The 20508-nt window shown below is 51.0% G+C and overlaps 1 long non-coding RNA gene across 1 annotated transcript in view; it reads right to left on the bottom strand.

Moving 5' to 3' along the window:
- Nucleotides 1-20508, bottom strand: part of LOC132209461 (uncharacterized) — a 94603-nt gene that overhangs the window by 52192 nt on the left and 21903 nt on the right. The window contains exon 2 of the long non-coding RNA XR_009445544.1: nucleotides 5094-5258. This is a non-coding gene — a long non-coding RNA (uncharacterized LOC132209461). The remainder of the gene's footprint in view (nucleotides 1-5093; nucleotides 5259-20508) is intronic.

Genomic DNA, 20508 nt, shown 5'->3' with positions numbered 1-20508 from the left:
CCAATACTGTGTACTAAAAACAACCCTCACATATCAATGGAAATTTAAATATTTATCATAGAGTTTGAAGGATTGAATTCAATGATACAAAGCAAAAACCAGTGAAGATGAGTGCAGTTGGTCAGCACTTTTGCCACTAAGTGGAGGTTGGCAGTTTGAGGCCACCCAGGAACAAGCAAGCTCTGTCTAACTCCAAGGGCAGCACGGTGGCTCAGTGGTTAGCACTGCTGACTCACAGCGCCAGGGACCCAGGTTCGATCCCACCGTTGGACGATTTTCTGTGCGGAGTTTGTACATTCTGCCCATGCCTGCATGGGTTCCTGCTGGGTGCTCTGGTTTCCTCCCACAGTCCAAAGATGTGCAGGCTCGGTGTATGGGCCATGCCAAACTTGCCCATTGTGTTTAGGGATGTGTAGATTAGGTGTGTTAGTCATGGGAAACGTACGGTTACTGAGGAAAGGGTCGGGGGATGAGTCAGGGTGAGATGCTCTTTGGAGCGTGGCCGTGGACTTCTTGGGTCAAAAGGGGCTTGTTTCCACACCGTAGGGATTCTATGATATGGAAGTATCTTTTGAAGTGGACATTCATGGGTATGCTGTAACAGAGACCTTGAAATACTGCACAACAAATATTTGGAACTAGACTGTCAATTCAGACAGAGCATCAAAAAAGGTCATGGAAGTTGTCACCGATATAAAGCAGGATTGATGAAAATCCAGCAGGAAATGGTGTCAAAAGGCACAGTATCTTTTATTCATCTCCAGTTATTTTGTCCAAGGCACTGGATGCTGGCAGGATTGAAACATTTAAGAAATGCTTCACAAATCACATATAAGGACCTGCACATCTTTGAACAATGGGAGGAAACTGCAGCACCTGGCAGAAGTCAGGTTTTTTTCGAGTTTTTTGAGGATGTGACTAGAAAGGTTGATGAGGGTCGAGCTGTGGATGTGGTGTATATGGACTTCACTAAGGCATTTGATAAGGTTCCCCATGGAAGGCTCATTCAGAAGATCAGGAGGAATGGGATACAGGGGAACTTAGCTGCTTGGATACAGAATTGGCTGGCCAACAGAAGACAGCGAGTGGTAGTAGAAGGAAAATATTCTGCCTGGAAGTCAGTGGTGAGTGGGGTTCCACAGGGCTCTGTCCTTGGGCCTCTACTGTTTGTAATTTTTATTAATGACTTGGACGAGGGAATTGAAGGATGGGTCAGCAAGTTTGCAGACGACACAAAGGTCGGAGGTGTCGTTGACAGTGTAGAGGGCTGTTGTAGGCTGCAGCGGGACATTGACAGGATGCAGAGATGGGCTGAGAGGTGGCAGATGAAGTTCAACCTGGATAAATGCGAGGTGATGCATTTTGGAAGGTCGAATTTGAAAGCTGAGTACAGGATTAAGGATAGGATTCTTGGCAGCGTGGAGGAACAGAGGGATCTTGGTGTGCAGATACATAGATCCCTTAAAATGGCCACCCAAGTGGACAGGGTTGTTAAGAAAGCATATGGTGTTTTGGCTTTCATTAACAGGGGGATTGAGTTTAAGAGTCGTGAGATCTTGTTGCAGCTCTATAAAACTTTGGTTCGACCGCACTTGGAATACTGCGTCCAGTTCTGGGCGCCCTATTATAGGAAAGATGTGGATGCTTTGGAGAGGGTTCAGAGGAGGTTTACCAGGATGCTGCCTGGACTGGAGGGCTTATCTTATGAAGAGAGGTTGACTGAGCTCGGTCTCTTTTCATTGGAGAAAAGGAGGAGGAGAGGTGACCTAATTGAGGTATACAAGATAATGAGAGGCATGGATAGAGTTGATAGCCAGAGACTATTTCCCAGGGCAGAAATGGCTAGCACGAGGGGTCATAGTTTTAAGCTGGTTGGTGGAAAGTATAGAGGGGATGTCAGAGGCAGGTTCTTTACGCAGAGAGTTGTGAGAGCATGGAATGCGTTGCCAGCAGCAGTTGTGGAAGCAAGGTCATTGGGGTCATTTAAGAGACTGCTGGACATGTATATGGTCACAGAAATTTGAGGGTGCATACATGAGGATCAATGGTCGGCACAACATTGTGGGCTGAAGGGCCTGTTCTGTGCTGTACTGTTCTATGTTCTATGTTCTATGTTCTAAGCCCCTCGCAGACGCGGGGAGGACGTGTCAATTCCACACAGATCGTTACCCAAGACTGGAATCTCAATTGGCTCCCCAGTGCATGAGCAGCTCTAACCACTGAGCAACTACCTTGCCCAGAAGGGGTTTTATAAGCGCATACATTATTTCCATTAAGACAGATCCAATCCTCTATTTCCAATCAAAATAACATATTGTAGATATCATGACAACAATCATAAATGATTTTGAATAAGTAAATCAAAAAAATTGAAATAGTTTCCAAGCCGAAATACTAGATATGGTGCAGTTAAGATGAATAGCGCAACAACAAAAAGGCCATATTTTATGTGACGATCGGCAACACTTGAAAACTTGCAACAATTCGTCGCCAGTAGTGCTCTGAAGTGGCTTGATGATGCACTCCTTCAGACACTGGAATGAAACTCCAAACATCACAAATTCTCCTTCAATACCGTGTTGATTGCATCAATCAAGAGTGACTGCATCAACCTGAGTTTATGGGCCTGACTGGAAACCCACACAACATGCATAAACAAAAAAATAATCTAAGGTGACAGGAGAAAAAAATGTATGTATGCAACGTCTTTGAAAAGCAATTATTTGTAGCGGCTGCAAGCCCATAAGGAATCTCGTTTCGCAGATTATATTCATTTGCACTGCAGGTCATGCCAGTCAGAATCAGTTTTCGTTTCATGACAGACAACTAAAATGTCCATTACAATGAACGTTGGTTGATCAGAAGATTTTAAGTAAGGACTATGTCTTGTGTGAGCTGACGGCATTAGGGGATGGAGAAGGTACATGCACTGCTGGCATCTTGACACCATTGAATGAGCAAGCGTGGACGCAAAGGTTGTAACAGGTAACAATTGTACAGGCAATATCTTTTGAGCTCCTTCCGAGCAGGCCTGGAATACTCTAAAGCTGTGCCAGACCCTCACTTCCTCCACCTTACGTACGCTGCCTTTTCTTTTTGACAAGAAGCACCTCTGTACCCGTCATCCAAGGCTCCTGAATCTTACCCCTTCTACCCTGTCTCAGAGGAACAAATTTATACATCACTCGCAACAACTGCTCCTTGAACAGCCTCCACATGTCTGCTGCGCCTTTTCTGTGGAACAATTGCTCCCAATCTGTACTTCCCAACTCCTGTTTGATAGCATCATAGTTTCCTTGACCCCAGTGAAATATCTTCCCCTGTTAACTGCTCCTTTCACTTTCCATGGCTATGGTAAATGTGAGGCTCTTGCGGTCACTGTTGCCAAAGTGTTCTCCCACCACGAGATCTGACACCTGTCCTGGCTCATCGCCGAGCACCAAATCCAAAATGGCCTCCCCCCTCGGCCTGTCCACATACTGAGTCAGGAAACCCTCCTGAACACACCTGACAAAAACGGCTCCATCCAAACCATCTGCACTCAGGAGGTTTCAATCTATATTGGGAAAGTTGAAGTCACCCATAACAACAACCCTGCTACGTTTGCACTTTTCAACAATCTGCCGGCCAATGAGTTCTTCGATCTCCCAACCGCTATTTGGGGTCCGTAGAAAACCCCCAGTGAAGTGACTGCTGCCTTGCTGTTCCGAACGTCCACCCACACTGGCTCAGTCGACAAACCTTCCTTGGCAACCTCAGCCCATACCACCACAGTAGACAAGTCCTCAAAGGTTCTTTCAGCCGCCGTTATACTGTCCTTGACCAACAAAGCCACACCTCCCCCTCTTTTACCACCTTCCCAGACCTTAATGAAAGATCTAAACACGAGAACCTGCAACATCCATTCCTGACCCTCCTCTATCCATGCCTCCGAAATGGCCACAACATCGAAGTCCCAGGTACCTATCCAAGCTGCAACCTCACCTACATTATTCCGGATACTCCCGGCATTAAAGTCGTCACACTTCAATCCAGCTTGCTGTCTGCCAGCACACTTCTGTGACAGTGAGGTCCTGACCATGTCCTCCCTACGCTCATCCTCCTGTGCACTGGGACTACACCTCAGTTTCCCATCCCCCTTCTGAGCTAGTTTAAATCCAACCGAATGGCACTCGCCAATTTCCCACCCAGGATATTCGTGCCCCTCTCATTCAAGTGGAGACCGTCCTGTTTGTACAGGTCCCACCTTCCCCAGAACGAGCCCCAATTGTCCATGTACCTGAAGCCCTCCCACCTGCACCATCCCTGCAGCCACGTCTTCAGCTGAAATCTCTCCCTGTTCTTTGCCTCGCTATCACGTGGTACGGGTGACAAACCAGAGATGACCACTCTGCTTGTTCTAGCTCTCGGCTTCCACCCTAGCTCCCTCAAATCCTGCCTGACATCCCTATCCCTCTTTCTACCTATGCCGTTGGTGCCTATGTATATCACGACTTGGGGCTGGTCAGCCTCTCCTGTCAGGACCCTAAACACACGATCCGAGACATCACAGACCCTGGCACCTGGTCGGCAACACACCAATCGTGAGTCTCTTTCGTTCCCGGCAAATCTTCTATCAGTCCCTCTAACTATTGAGTCCCCAATGACTATCACTCTCTTCCTATCCCCGCTCCCCTTCTGTGCAAGAGGGACAGACTCTGTGCCAGAGACCTGCACCCTACTGCATACCCCTGCGAAGTCGTCCCCGGAACAGTATCCAAAATGGTATAGTTGTTTTTCAGGGGAGCTACCGCAGGGGATTTCAGGGGAACGACCACAGGGGAAGGTTGGTCAAGCTACACCGGGTAAATGTGCATTTTTGGCTGAAGAAACATGTGTTTCAATGTGAGCTAATGGAAGAAGCCATGGAGTCAAAGCTAAACGTTTTGACAATAAGACAACCATTCTTAAAAGCAGCAGACAGTGTGAAAAAGAAATGAGCTGCTTTAATATCCACTTAAAATTTATGTGGAATATCAGATGGAATTTTCTTATCGACTCCATTGTGCAATCATGTCGAGCGAAAAATGTTAACTGCATTAATTAATACTAACCAGAAACGGACTTTGTTGTAAATGGTTTGACGGTTTTCTGTATCTGGAACATCCCTTTTCCTTCTCCAACGAAGATCGTACCAACCTATGGTACCAAACTGTGAGTCAAACGGACGGGACACGTAATCTTTAAATTTCTCATCAAAACAGTCTAATCGTATGGTTCTGTGCAATAAAAGAGAAAGAATAAACATGTTTCCAACAATTTTGCTGATGTTTATGAACAGAATGCTCAAATTCAAAAAGTTTGGGCTGGCATGTCTGCTTCCTCCAGCCTGTTTAAACTGTTCCATTCAATGTGAAATTTGTCATAAGTTTTAGCACACAGGTCTATGTGATCTGCGCCACCACCTTCTATTAGTCATACATGCTTTCCCCCTCTTCCTGTGATACATTCCTTGAAGTGTTCAATGAGATTTTGATTTTAAATCTTATCGTCATATTCTTTTGATTCTCAAGCATCAATGAATCTGATGTTGCCGCCATTCCATGCAGTGCACAGCACGTCAAACAGGAGTCTTACTCTTGCCATGAGCACTGAGGTAGTATGGGGTCACAACTGTCTCATAGTTCAGAATGAAATTCTACATATAGGGCTATGAAGAGTCATGCAGTTAATTTTATTTGATATGCTATTTCTTTTCTTCACAAATATGCTGGATTTAAAGTGATCTTCACCCTCATTTAAAATGAATTCAATATCCAACCATCTGTAAAACTAGCATATCCAAATTTTAATTTGAGTTCAGTGTTACACAAATATCTGACTTTTTTAAAAATTATTTTCGAGTCAACATTAACATTTCATTCCCTGACAACGGGTGAACTTACTTTTAAACTCCAATTTTCCTTCGGTATTAATGGAGAGGTGAGCCTTTTTGCAAGCACCGAAAGGCTGGACCAGTTTATGCTAAAACTTACGGAACTGTAAGTTTCACAAATATGTTCCTATTAAACACTAATTCCTATTGAAGCAGTATGAAGCTAAATTCATTCAACTGGACAGCAAAAATGGTCAAGATTTTAAAAGCAAGCAACTATTTTGAAGTCATTCTTCGAACTAAATTCCATCTTGGTGTCTGAGAATCCATAGGTTCCGCACTCTCAACGAACCATTCAACTGTCATGCAATTACTGAAACACACAGACAAAAAACATCAATGTTAACAGTCACTAAGATTTTGAGAGTGATTTGGAATTCGTACTCAATACCCCCTGGGGAAAATCTGTTCCAATCTGGATAGTACTCACTTATCACCATCCCACCTACCTTCCCTACCACCTCCTCCCCCTCAAAACTATTTGTTTCTGAGCTCCCTTCCACCCTCCATTTCTCAGGAAGGGTCCTGACCCAAAACCTCAACTTTCCTCAGCCTCTGATGCTGCCTGCCCTGCTGTGTTCCTCCAGCTCCACAATGTGTTATCTCAGACACCAACATTGGCAGTTCTTACTATCTGGATAACTCATTCTCACCTTGTCACAAGTGATTTATACTCATTATCTTTTCAGATGACGCATGTACATGTATATACATAAATATACATATTGCACTTTTATGCCTGAACCACTAACCGAGAGGATATTTTAAAAGAGTCTCTTCATATCTGCATGAAAGAGAAATCATCAAGGTCATAACTTTCATTTTAGGAATAACTCGAACATTCAAAGTACTCACAGTCAGTGTCCCATTTCCTTGACCAGTCAATTTGATGTGAATCTTTCTTCCAAGTGGAAACTATAACAGCAATTATATTTGAGAATCAAACACTTCATTGCATCACCAATATTTCCTTGTCTGTTTGAAGCATAAGATAATGAAATAATCATGGACAGATTGGCCAACAGTGTAATTTAATGTGTATTATGGCAACTCAAAATCACAACCATTGAAGTGATCTTTAAAAAGCTACTGTCATACAACAGAGCACTTTTTGAGATGCAGTGATGAACATACTTCCTGAGATGCAAATAATATATGCCAAATTAATTCCAAAGAATACCTTTACAATTAAAAAGAAGCTAAAAATCTCTTTACATTGCGAAGCTTGTCAGATTGCTATTAGTCAATGGAAATCGTTCAGAACAATTATTTATTCCCAGATGAAAAGGAAGTGTATACATTTCATGACAACAAAATGTGAGGCTGGATGAACACAGCAGGCCAAGCAGCATCTCAGGAGCACTTTTGTGCTCCTGAGATGCTGCTTGGCCTGCTGTGTTCATCCAGCCTCACATTTTGTTGTCTTGGATTCTCCAGCATCTGCAGTTCCCATCATCTCGTATACATTTCATTTCCACATCTTATCCAAGAGAGAAAAAAAAAAACACCTTCGTGAATGCATTGTCAAACAAGAAGACTCACAAAAAAAGTCATTTGGCCCATTGAATATTCCTCCATCATTCGGTGAGATCATGGTTGATCTCATTACATGTATCATGACACAGCATTTCCACCAAACCCTCCTTATAGCTAATACATTCCGATTCAAGTAACATCCTGGTAAATCTCTGTTTCTGGGCCATGCCTTGTCTTTCTAAATATTTTTTCAGTCATCTACAAATTTAGCCACAGCACATGCACCGCTTTCCTCCAAGTCATTAATAAACAAGCACAAGAGCTTTGGTTCCTTCAGCGCGTTCCTTCATTTGGTTCCTTCATTTCTTACTGACAAGCCAACCCTGGCATCTCTGTCCATTTGTATCGGAGATAATGGGAACTGCAGATGCTTCAGAATCCAAGATAACAAAGTGTGGATCTGGATGAACACAGCAGGATGAACACACAGAAGTAGAAGGGTCTCGGCACAAAACGTCAGCTTTTACGCTCCTGAGATGCTGCTTGGCCTGCTGTGCTCATCCAGCTCCACACTTTGTTATCTCTGTTCATTTGCCTGTTCTTTCTATCGGACATGAATCATTGGCTGTTTCGTTCCCAACACTTATCCCCTAACAACCACCTCTCTGTGATACCCAGAGTGATGTATCTGTCAATTTCAATCTGCACCACAAACTCATTCACTTTGTTTCATACACTCCCTGCAATTCAAGACAAGATCTTCAGTCTGGCATTTACAGCCACCCTTCTTATCTGCTGCAGCTGAAGTGAGACTCCTGACCATTTCCAAACTTTTTGTCCTATTACTTGCTCTGGAAACTTTGCTGAGCACTTACCAGCTTCTAACTTTTTCCACAATTTTCCATGCAACTGAGCTCACCCACTCCACACTTTTTATTTTTACGCCCTAGCCCCAGACCTAGCTCTGTATTTTGCCAGGATACTTGTCCCAATATGATTCTCGTCGAGCCTATAACACCAGAACGACTCCCTCCTTCCCCATACCCATGCCAATGTCCCATGAATTCAAACACATTTCTGCCATGCCACCATTTGAACAATGTACATCTATAATTATGTTCACACCGTGCCAAATTGCTCAGATAATAATCCAGAGATTATTACCATTCTGGTTCTGCTTTCTCACCTCAGCGCTCATAATCCCTCAGCAGAACCTCTTTCCTCTTTCTTCCATATCAATGGTACCTGTGTGGTCCACGATAGCTGGATTTCTACTCCTCCCACTTCAAGTTCCTTTGTAGCCGAGATGGAATCTCCTGAACCTGGGCACCAGGCAGGCAACACTACTTTCGAGACTCTCGATCCTGGTCACAACGAACAGTGTTCATTCCCCTAACTATACTACCTCTGATGATAACTACATTTCACTTTTTATTCCCTCTTCAATGTCCCCCTGTACCACAGTGCTACAGTCAGTTTACTCATCTTCCCTATACCCTGCACTCTCATCCACACAGGAAGAAAGAATCTCAAACCTGTTCGATAAGATCAAAGGCCAAGGTTCCTTCTGCACTACATCCTGAAACCTTCCACCTGCCCTGTTCTTTGTCATTGGCCACTGACCAAGTTTCAGCCAGTTAATCAAAGGTGTGTGACTGCCTCCTGAAGCACAGCATTCCCCAGTAACTGTCCCCCACATGATTTGTTGATTGGTAAAAACTGAGATTCCAGTTCATCAACCCTAAGCTGGAGTATGGGGCCTGACCACTCGCCCGTCATGTAGGTACAAATCATCATCTGGCCTGGCATCTCCATTTCAATTACTTCGCTCTTAATTTGATTTGAAAACATTCTGGTCTTTTAGTTTGTAGCCTGTAAATATTTCTCCGATTTACTTTCAATCTGAAAGCTACCGATAATAGATTCTTAAACCAGTAGCGATCACCAACCAATGAACCTGGTTCACCCTCTCGGTCCCTGATTCTGGCTTCAATTCACCCTGTCTCAAAAAAAATGCTTACGAACTATCAGGCAAAAAAAGCAAGCAAATGGCACCTCTTACCCTCTGCACTGACTTACCGGATTGCCACCAAGTTCCCCAAAATATATATTCACTAGGTGCATTTCACTCGAGATGTGATCTCTCCTTCCAGAACGTGCAAAGTATACTGATCCATAGCAAAATACTACCTTCAAAACCTCAGCTCTTAGCTTATTACTTTTGAGTACATTCTCAATGCTTTCTCCAAGTCCAAACACAACACATTTACTGGTTTTCCTCTATTAATTCTCCTCCCAAAACTTCCTCCAAAAACCCAAACAAATTAGCCAGACATAATTTCTCTTTCATCAGGCTATGGTGATTCTGTTTGATTAGATTCTGATTTTCCAAATGTTCTGCTCCTATTTTCTTCATAGTTGATTGCCACATATTTCCAACAATAGATGTTAGGCTGGTTCGGTTGTAGTTATCTTCTTTTTGCCTCTCTCCTTTTTCAACAGGGATGTCACATCAGCAGTTTTCCAGCCCTCAGATGCTTCTCTGGAATCTAAACCATTTTGGGAAATTACAGTCAAAGCAGACACCGACTCTGAAGCTCATTGTTTAGAATCTTAGAAAGTAAACCATCACGGCAAAGAGTCCAATCTGCTTTCACTCCATTAGATTGTCTACTGCTACTTTTCTCATGGTAGTGATGGTGTGGTAGTGATGTGTTTAATTCCTCCCTGTGTTCTTTAGTAATAAGGGGATCCTTGAAGTATCTTCCACTGTAAAGAGTACCCTTTTCTCATTATCACTGATAATGGGAACTGCAGATGCTGGAGAATCCAAGATAACAAAGTGTGACGCTGGATGAACACAGCAGGCCAAGCAGCATCTCAGGAGCACAAAAGCTGACGTTTCAGGCCTAGACCCTTTTCTCATTATCATTGTTTCTTGATTTAAAAATTAACCTGGCCGTTACAGCCTAGCATATGATTAATGGCATTACCTCTAAAACCTTCTTGGCTAAAGTGTTCAATAAATTGCTGCAACCTGAAAGAAGTAATTCTTCCCTGAATTAATGGGCAACCAATTTGAAAATGTGGCCTCTGGTCGTAAAATCTTTCACAAATAGGAGTAATCTCTACGGATATACACTATCAAGCCTCTTAAGAATCTTAAATGTTGAAAAAATAAGATTGTTTTCAATCTTAAAAACGCCAATGAACGTAGTCCCTGCCTGCCCAACTTTCCTAAGCATAGCAATCCCCTCCGCCATTTCCGAAATCAACCCAGTCAACATGAGGTGTACGGCCTCCGCAGCATTCGCTCTGTGGCTGTACATGACTTGTCAGTTACCATCTTGCTGCTACAACTCTACTTCTATTAACGATGCAGTCCTCTGTCCATCCGAACATACTACCGTTGAACACACGGGCTCTTTTCCTTCGAGACACCTTACGAGCTGTACCTTATCAAATGCTTTGTTGAAATCTCAATGTACGACATCAACTGGTGGTCCTTCATCAGTAATGTTTGTTTCCTTCTCAAAGCACTGTAGCAAGTTTGTCAAGTATTATTTCCCCGTTATGAACGGATGTTCACTCTGTAGGATGTTATAGCACACTCAGTACCCTGTTATTTCATCTTTCATTGCCGGCATGAACATCTACCCAGGTTGACCTAAATTGGCAATACTTGCTTACTATTTTGTCCAAGTATCTTTGTAATAATGGTGTTATGTTCACCATCTTTCAATCCTCTGCGAATTTTCCACAATCTAAGGATTCTTGGAACATTATCATCAGTGCCTCCATTGTATCTGTCGCTGCGCTGTTCAACATGAGAGGATACAACTCATCACACACCTTGGATATTTTCTCTACTGATTGGAGTCATGTTTGGAATTCTGTGCAGTGACATTCACTTTTAACAGTTTGCTAAATACTACCAGGAACAGAAATTGTGATCCAGCTGCAACTAAACTAAAGCTTTCAGCACAGAAGGAAGTGTTTCAATTCATTATGAACCCAATAACTCCTGAAAAGGGCAATACAATTTGCCTCAGTCCATAAATGTTCTTCCTCCAACATCCTGAGATGCATCATCTGTATTTCTTCAAATTTACCACAGATTCTGTTTCAATCATCCTTTCAGCAATACGCATGACAACAATTCGGCATTTTTAGTCCCCCTGTAGCCTCCGTTGCACATGTGCATTGTTAGATGATTATTTATTTGCGTGCCTGCTTTTTTGCTCGAATGGATAAAGGTAAATTTCTGTTCTTTTGTCATCAGAGCTATTGCCTCCTCACTCTCATCTTCCTTGTTTTATCCTGTGCTGGAATATTTAATTTGTTGACATATCTGAAATATGTTGTTGAATGGATCGGGTTTTGTAACATTGCATTCCCCATAGACCACCTACCGATGCTGTTGCTTGTTCTCACAGTTATTATCTTGCAGAGTGGAAAATGCAGTTTGAAAGCAATGGAACATTATCGATGAAGAAGTTGATGCATAAATTGCTGCGATCTTCCAAACTACAAACTCACCTTCAATTCTTTCTCGGTCAGAGCATTATGCCGGCGCAAATGAATCGTGTTCTCAATGGGACTTCCAAAACCATGGAATTGAATTTTCATGTTGATTTCTTCTTCCCTCTTCAGAAATGCAAAGTAGTATCGTGATGAAGCTTCCAAGGCGATGATTGTGTCCTTCAATGAACGGAAAAGTGACTTTTAGATTCACGGAAATATTTCACTACTTCTATAGACATGAAAGGCAAACATTCTCCCTGCATATGACCCAGTCTCATTTTATCGTATCTTTCTGATTTTACATGCCACGGGATAATCATTGCAGTGTAACAGAAATGTTGATCATGGAAATTTATCACTGTTTTCATAAATAATGGCAAATTTTCAACATCTTGCAAATGTATGAAGGCTCAGTCTCATCACACCTCGCCTGCTGCACAAAGACATTCTTACACTGCTTTCAATGTTAGGGCTGAAACAAAACACAATCATGACACAAATGCATCAACACCCCACTTTCAACAGGATCTGATATCCTTGCCAGGCACTGGAGGGGTTGCGGAGACTGGTGAGTGGATAAAGTCATTCCTCTGTTCAATCAGGAAAACAGGGACTTTCCAGGAAACTACAGACTGGTGAGTGTCTCATGTCTCAAAAGTATGGGCTAATAAGGGACAGCCAGCATGGTATTATGCAAGGCAGGTTATGTCTTACCAAGTCAGTTGAAGTTTTCACGGAGGTGACAAGGGTGATCAATTCGGATCGAACAGTTGATAACATATACATGGATTTTACGAAGGTTTTCAATAAGGTCCCTCATGGTATGCTCATCCAGAAGATTAAGATCCATGAGATCCATGGTGACTTGGCCTGCCCATATAAGGCAGACAGTAGCGGTGGAAGGCTGACAAAGATAACACAGTATAGGGCTGGAGGAACACAGCAGGCCAGGCAGCATCAACAATGTCAGCTTTCCTGTTCCTCTGATGCTGCCTGACCTGCTGCGTTCCTCCACCTCCACACTTGGTTAACTCTGATTCCAGCATCTGCAGTTCTTGCCGTCTCAGTGGTGGAAAGCTGTTTTTCTGGCTGCAGCTCAGTGACGAGTGGTGTTCCGCATCGATGTGATTTCTGCTGTTTGTGATATGTGTAAATGACTTGGTTGCAAATGCAGATGGGGGATCACTAAGTTTGCAGATGATATAAGGACCAGTGGACTTGTGGACAGCATGGAAGGTTGTCAAAGGACACAGCAAGATACAGACCAATTGCAAACACGAGCGGAGAAATGGCCGATGGAATTTAATCTGGGCAGGCATGAGGTGTTGCATTTTAGGAGACCAAGTGTTAAGGAAAGGGATACACAGTTAATGGCAGGACCCCAAACAGCAGTGATGTCCAGAGGGATCTTGGGGTCCTAGACCATAACTCCCTGACAGTAGCCACACAAGTAGATAGGGTGGTCAAGAAGGCATATCGCATGCTTGCCTTTATTCATAGGGGAACTCAGTGCAAGAGTCAGGATGTCACATTGCAGCTTTACAAGACTTTGGTGAGACCACACAGGGTATTGCATTCAATTCTGGCCGCCACATTACACTAAGGACGTGCAGGCTTTGGACAGGGTGCAGAAGAGATTTACCAGCATGCTGACTGGAATAGAGGGTATGAACGAGAGGGAGAAGCTGGAAAAACTCTTCATTACTCTGGAGCAGTAGAAGCTGAGGGCAGCCTTGATAGAAGTCTATAAAATTAGGAGATACATAAATACAGCTAACGGTCAGAAAATTTCTCCCCCGGAGTTGAAGTGTCCACTATTAGGGGGCATGCATTTAAGCTGAGAGGGGGGAAGTTCAAAAGAGATGTGAGGGGCAAATATTTCACACTGAGCATGTTAAAAGTGTGGAATACAGTGCCCGGGGTGGTAGTGGATGCAGATACGATGAAAGCATTTAAAAGGGACTTTTAGTTAAGTGCGCGAATAGGTAAGGAATGGAGGACTATGGATCAAGGACAGGCAGAAGGGATTATTTCATTTGTTGTCATGTTTGGCCCAACATGGTGGGCCAAAGGGCACATTCCTGTTGCTGTCGTGTTCCAAGTTTTATGCTCACTTGTATCATGATTACAAAAAGTAGGATTGGGAAGAATTTTTGAGAAGCGTTTGTGAACATTATTTCATGTAAGGACAAACGGGATAAGGATCAGGTGACACAGCACAAACAGATTTTGGAGCCCATGATGAATCATACGGACCTCACAAGCACCAATGATCAGAGGGATCTCAGGATCTTGATGTGCATGCCTGTTGATCCCCCAATGTAATGGACCAGGTCGTTGAAGTGGTTTGGAAGGCACATTGGATACTTGTCTTTATTAGACTTAATATTAAGTGATAGAGTTTCAGAATAGGCAGGGTATGTACAAAATGTTGGTTAGGCCCAACAGTGAAGTCAACGGTGAGAAAATACAGTGAGACTTGGACAACGATCAGGCTTGGCCTGATAAAGGTTAAGTTACATTTGCACCAGACAAGTGCTAAGCAGCAATCAGCTCCAACAAGAGAGAATATGACCAGATCAAAAAAATTCCATGTCCTTACCCTCACATCATCCTTACGTTTATTTTTTTTTAAAACGTGCAAGTGCTATCCAAGCCATGCAAGGCTATGGGCCAGGTGTTGGAAATGAGGTTAGAACAATTCAGTGCTTGTCCTTGACTGTCACAGAATCCGTGAGCTCAAGAATGTATTTCTCCTGTATTGTAGACGACTCAGGTGCTTGGCTATCCACGAAACCAAGGTTAACACTGATCTAAAACTAAACTGGGTCAGTTATACAATCAGCAGGAGCCAGGTCCATGGTACAAACCACCCTGCTGTGGGACAGGGTCAGGCAAATCCAAGTGAGCGAACGTGGTTGGAGACTCATTCGTTGGGGGCATAGATTCTGTAGCCACATTTGAGACACCAGGGCTGCGTGTGGCATCCCTGCTGCCAAGGTCAAGGGCATCTCTGATTGGGTGCCAGAAATTCTTAAGGGGGAGGGTGAGCAGCCAGAGGCCACTGTGCACGTTGGTACCAATGACATAGGCAGAAAGAGGGATGACATCCTGCGGACTGTGTACAAGGAGTTAGCAAAGAGGCTGAAAGGCAGGACCGAGAGGGTAATAATTTATGGGTTACCACGAGTGCCACATGTTAGTGAGTTAAGTCAGAGAAAGATAGGTGAGATGAAAATGCATGGTTAAGGAGCTGGCACAGGGGGCTGGATTGCCGGTTCATGGATAATTGGGACCATTTCTGAGCAAGGGGTGGCCTGTGTAAGAGGGATGGGAGGCAAGACGCTGTGAGCGGGTCAGGGCTGCGGAGGCCGGTCCCTGTGAGCGGGTCAGGGCTGCGGGGGCCGGTCCCTGTGAGCGGGTCAGGGCTGCGGGGGCCGGTCCCTGTGAGCGGGTCAGGGCTGCGGGGGCCGGTCCCTGTGAGCGGGTCAGGGCTGCGGGGGCCGGTCCCTGTGAGCGGGTCAGGGCTGCGGGGGCCGGTCCCTGTGAGCGGGTCAGGGCTGCGGGGGCCGGTCCCTGTGAGCGGGTCAGGGCTGCGGGGGCCGGTCCCTGTGAGCGGGTCAGGGCTGCGGGGGCCGGTCCCTGTGAGCGGGTCAGGGCTGCGGGGGCCGGTCCCTGTGAGCGGGTCAGGGCTGCGGGGGCCGGTCCCTGTGAGCGGGTCAGGGCTGCGGGGGCAGGTCCCTGTGAGCGGGTCAGGGCTGCGGGGGCAGGTCCCTGTGAGCGGGTCAGGGCTGCGGGGGCAGGTCCCTGTGAGCGGGTCAGGGCTGCGGGGGCAGGTCCCTGTGAGCGGGTCAGGGCTGCGGGGGCAGGTCCCTGTGAGCGGGTCAGGGCTGCGGGGGCAGGTCCCTGTGAGCGGGTCAGGGCTGCGGGGGCAGGTCCCTGTGAGCGGGTCAGGGCTGCGGGGGCCGGTCCCTGTGAGCGGGTCAGGGCTGCGGGGGCCGGTCCCTGTGAGCGGGTCAGGGCTGCGGGGGCTGGTCCCTGTGAGCGCGACAGGGCTGCGGGGGGCAAGTAGCTGAGAGCGGGTCAGGGCTGCGGGGGGCAAGTCGCTGTGAGCGGGTAAGGCCTGCGGGGGGCAAGTCGCTGTGAGCGGGTAAGGGCTGCGGGGGGCAAGTCGCTGTGAGCGGGAGAGGGCTGCAGGGGGCAAATCCCTGTCAGCACGACAGGGCTGCAGGGGCCAGTCCCTGTGAGCGGGTCGGGCTGCGGCGGCCAGTCCCTGTGAGCGGGACAGGGCTGCGGGGGCCAGTCCCTGTGAGCGGGACAGGGCTGCGGGGGCCAGTCCCTGTGAGCGGGACAGGGCTGCGGGGGCCAGTCCCTGTGAGCGGGACAGGGCTGCGGGGGACAGTCCCTTGAGCGGGTCAGGGCTGCGGGGACCAGTCCCTGTGAGCGAGTCAGGGCTGCGGGGGCCAGTCCCTGTGAGCGGGTCAGGGCTGCGGGGGACAGTCCCTGTGAGCGGGTCAGGGCTGCGGGGGACAGTCCCTGTGAGCGGGTCAGGGCTGCGGGGGACAGTCCCTGTGAGCGAGTCAGGGCTGCGGGGGCCAGTCCCTGTGAGCGAGTCAGGGCTGCGGGGGCCAGTCCCTGTGAGCGGGACAGGGCTGCGGGGGACAGTCCCTGTGAGCGGGACAGGGCTGCGGGGGACAGACCCTGTCAGCGGGACAGGGCTGCGGGGGACAGTCCCTGTGAGCGGGTCAGGGCTGCGGGGGACAGTCCCTGTGAGCGGGACAGGGCTGCGGGGGACAGTCCCTGTGAGCGGGACAGGGCTGCGGGGGACAGTCCCTGTGAGCGGGACAGGGCTGCGGGGGACAGTCCCTGTGAGCGGGACAGGGCTGCGGGGGACAGTCCCTGTGAGCGGGACAGGGCTGCGGGGGACAGTCCCTGTGAGCGGGTCAGGGCCGTGGATGCCAGTCGCTGTGAGCGGGTCAGGGCTGCGGAGGCCAGTCCCTGTGGCGGAACAGGGCTGCGGGGGCCAGTCCATGTCAGCGGGACAGGGCTGCGGGGGACAGTGCCTGTGAGCGGGACAGGTCTGCGGAGGCCAGTCCCTGTGATCGGGTGAGGGCTGCGGTGGCAAATAGCTGTCAGGGGGTCAGGGCTGCGGGGGCCAGTCCCTGTGAGCGGGTCAGGGCTGCGGGGGCCAGTCCCTGTGAGCGGGCGAGGGCTGCGGTGGCAAATAGCTGTCAGCGGGACGGGGCTGCGGAGGCCAGTCCCTGTGATCGGGTGAGGGCTGCGGTGGCAAATAGCTGTCAGGGGGTCAGGGCTGCGGGGGCCAGTCCCTGTGAACGGGTCTGGGCTGCGGGGGACAGTCCCTGTGAGCGGGTCAGGGCTGCGGGGGACAGTCCCTGTGAGCGGGTCAGGGCTGCGGGGGACAGTCCCTGTGAGCGGGTCAGGGCAGCGGGGGACAGTCCCTGTGAGCGGGTCAGGGCAGCGGGGGACAGTCCCTGTGAGCGGGACAGGGCTGCGGGGGCCTGTCCCCTGACGGGACATGGATGCGGGGGCCAGTCCCTGTGAGCGGGACAGGGCTGCGGGGGCCAGTCCATGTCAGCGGGACAGGGCTGCGGGGGACAGTGCCTGTGAGCGGGACAGGTCTGCGGAGGCCAGTCCCTGTGATCGGGTGAGGACTGCGGTGGCAAATAGCTGTCAGGGGGTCAGGGCTGCGAGGGCCAGTCCCTGTGAACGGGTCTGGGCTGCGGTGGCAAATAGCTGACAGAGGGTCAGGGCTGCGGGGGCCAGTCCCTGTGAGCGGGTCAGGGATGCGGGGGACAGTCCCTGTGAGCGGGTCAGGGCTGCGGGGGACAGTCCCTGTGAGCGGGTCAGGGCTGCGGGGGACAGTCCCTGTGAGCGGGTCAGGGCTGCGGGGGACAGTCCCTGTGAGCGGGTCAGGGCTGCGGGGGACAGTCCCTGTGAGCGGGTCAGGGCTGCGGGGGACAGTCCCTGTGAGCGGGTCAGGGCTGCGGGGGACAGTCCCTGTGAGCGGGTCAGGGCTGCGGGGGACAGTCCCTGTGAGCGGGTCAGGGCTGCGGGGGACAGTCCCTGTGAGCGGGTCAGGGCTGCGGGGGACAGTCCCTGTGAGCGGGACAGGGCTGCGGGGGCAGGTCCCTGTGAGCGGGACAGGGCTGCGGGGGCCTGTCCCCTGTGAGCGGGACATGGCTGCGGGGGCCTGTCCCCTGAGCGGGACATGGATGCGGGGGCCTGTCCCCTGTGCGGGACATGGATGCGGGGGCCAGTCCCTGTGAGCGGGACAGGGCTGCGGGGCCCAGTCCCTGTGAGCGGGACAGGGCTGCGGGGGACAGACCCTGTCAGCGAGTCAGGGCTGCGGGGGCCAGTCCCTGTGAGCGGGTCAGGGCTGCGGGGGACAGTCCCTGTGAGCGGGTCAGGGCTGCAGGGGCCAGTCCCTGTGAGCGGGACAGGGCTGCGGGGGACAGTCCCTGTGAGCGGGTCAGGGCTGCGGGGGCCAGTCCCTGTGAGCGGGACAGGGCTGCGGGGGCCAGTCCCTGTGAGCGGGACAGGGCTGCGGGGGCCAGTCCCTGTGAGCGGGACAGGGCCGTGGATGCCAGTCGCTGTGAGCGGGTCAGGGCTGCGGAGGCCAGTCCCTGTGGCGGAACAGGGCTGCGGGGGCCAGTCCATGTCAGCGGGACAGGGCTGCGGGGGACAGTGCCTGTGAGCGGGACAGGTCTGCGGAGGCCAGTCCCTGTGATCGGGTGAGGGCTGCGGTGGCAAATAGCTGTCAGGGGGTCAGGGCTGCGGGGGCCAGTCCCTGTGAGCGGGTCAGGGCTGCGGGGACCAGTCCCTGTCAGGGGGTCAGGGCTGCGGGGGCCAGTCCCTGTGAGCGGGTCAGGGCTGCGGGGGCCAGTCCCTGTGAGCGGGTCAGGGCTGCGGGGGCCAGTCCCTGTGAGGGGGTCAGGGCTGCGGGGGCCAGTCCCTGTGAGGGGGTCAGGGCTGCGGGGGCCAGTCCCTGTGAGGGGGTCAGGGCTGCTGGGGCCAGTCCCTGTGAGCGGGTCAGGGCTGCGGGGGCCAGTCCCTGTGAGCGGGTCAGGGCTGCGGGGGCCAGTCCCTGTGAGCGGGCGAGGGCTGCGGTGGCAAATAGCTGTCAGCGGGACGGGGCTGCGGGGGCCATTCCCTGTGAGCGGGTGAGGGCTGCGGTGGCAAATTGCTGTCAGGGGGTCAGGGCTGCGGGGGCCAGTCCCTGTGAACGGGTCTGGGCTGCGGTGGCAAATAGCTGACAGAGGGTCAGGGCTGCGGGGGACAGTCCCTGTGAGCGGGTCAGGGCTGCGGGGGACAGTCCCTGTGAGCGGGTTAGGGCTGCGGGGGACAGTCCCTGTCAGCGGGTCAGGGCTGCGGGGGACAGTCCCTGTCAGCGGGTCAGGGCAGCGGGGGACAGTCCCTGTCAGCGGGTCAGGGCAGCGGGGGCCAGTCCCTGTGAGCGGGTCAGGGCTGCGGGGGACAGTCCCTGTGAGCGGGTCAGGGCTGCGGGGGTCATTCCTTGTGGCGGGACAGGGCTGCGGGGGCCAGTCCATGTCAGCGGGACAGGGCTGCGCGGGACAGTGCCTGTGATCGGGTCATGGCTGCGGGGGCCAGTCCCTGTGAGCGGGTGAGGGCTGCGGTGGCAAATAGCTGTCAGGGGGTCAGGGCTGCGGGGGCCAGTCCCTGTGAGCGGGTCAGGGCTGCGGGGGCCAGACCCTGTGAGCGGGTCTGGGCTGCGGGGGACAGTCCCAGTGAGCGGGTCACGGATGCGGGGGACAGTCCCTGTGAGCGGGTCAGGGCTGCGGGGGACAGTCCCTGTGAGCGGGTCAGGGCTGCGGGGGACAGTCCCTGTGAGCGGCTCAGGGCTGCGGGGGACAGTCCCTGTGAGCGGGTCAGGGCTGCGGGGGACAGTCCCTGTGAGCGGGTCAGGGCTGCGGGGGACAGTCCCTGTGAGCGGGTCAGGGCTGCGGGGGACAGTCCCTGTGAGCGGGTCAGGGCTGCGGGGGACAGTCCCTGTGAGCGGGTCAGGGCTGCGGGGGACAGTCCCTGTGAGCGGGACAGGGCTGCGGGGGCCAGTCCCTGTGAGCGGGACAGGGCTGCGGGGGCCAGTCCCTGTGAGCGGGTCAGGGCCGTGGATGCCAGTCGCTGTGAGCGGGTCAGGGCTGCGGAGGCCAGTCCCTGTGGCGGAACAGGGCTGCGGGGGCCAGTCCATGTCAGCGGGACAGGGCTGCGGGGGACAGTGCCTGTGAGCGGGACAGGTCTGCGGAGGCCAGTCCCTGTGATCGGGTGAGGGCTGCGGTGGCAAATAGCTGTCAGGGCTGCGGGGGCCAGTCCCTTGAGCGGGTCAGGGCTGCGGGGACCAGTCCCTGTCAGGGGGTCAGGGCTGCGGGGGCCAGTCCCTGTGAGCGGGTCAGGGCTGCGGGGGCCAGTCCCTGTGAGGGGGTCAGGGCTGCGGGGGCCAGTCCCTGTGAGGGGGTCAGGGCTGCGGGGGCCAGTCCCTGTGAGGGGGTCAGGGCTGCGGGGGCCAGTCCCTGTGAGCGGGCGAGGGCTGCGGGGGCCAGTCCCTGTGAGCGGGCGAG

The sequence above is a fragment of the Stegostoma tigrinum genome, unplaced genomic scaffold (assembly GCF_030684315.1).
Source record: "Stegostoma tigrinum isolate sSteTig4 unplaced genomic scaffold, sSteTig4.hap1 scaffold_96, whole genome shotgun sequence".
Classification (NCBI taxonomy): domain Eukaryota; kingdom Metazoa; phylum Chordata; class Chondrichthyes; order Orectolobiformes; family Stegostomatidae; genus Stegostoma; species Stegostoma tigrinum.
Note: the sequence above shows the minus strand (reverse complement) of the source record. Positions and strands in the feature narration are given on the sequence as shown.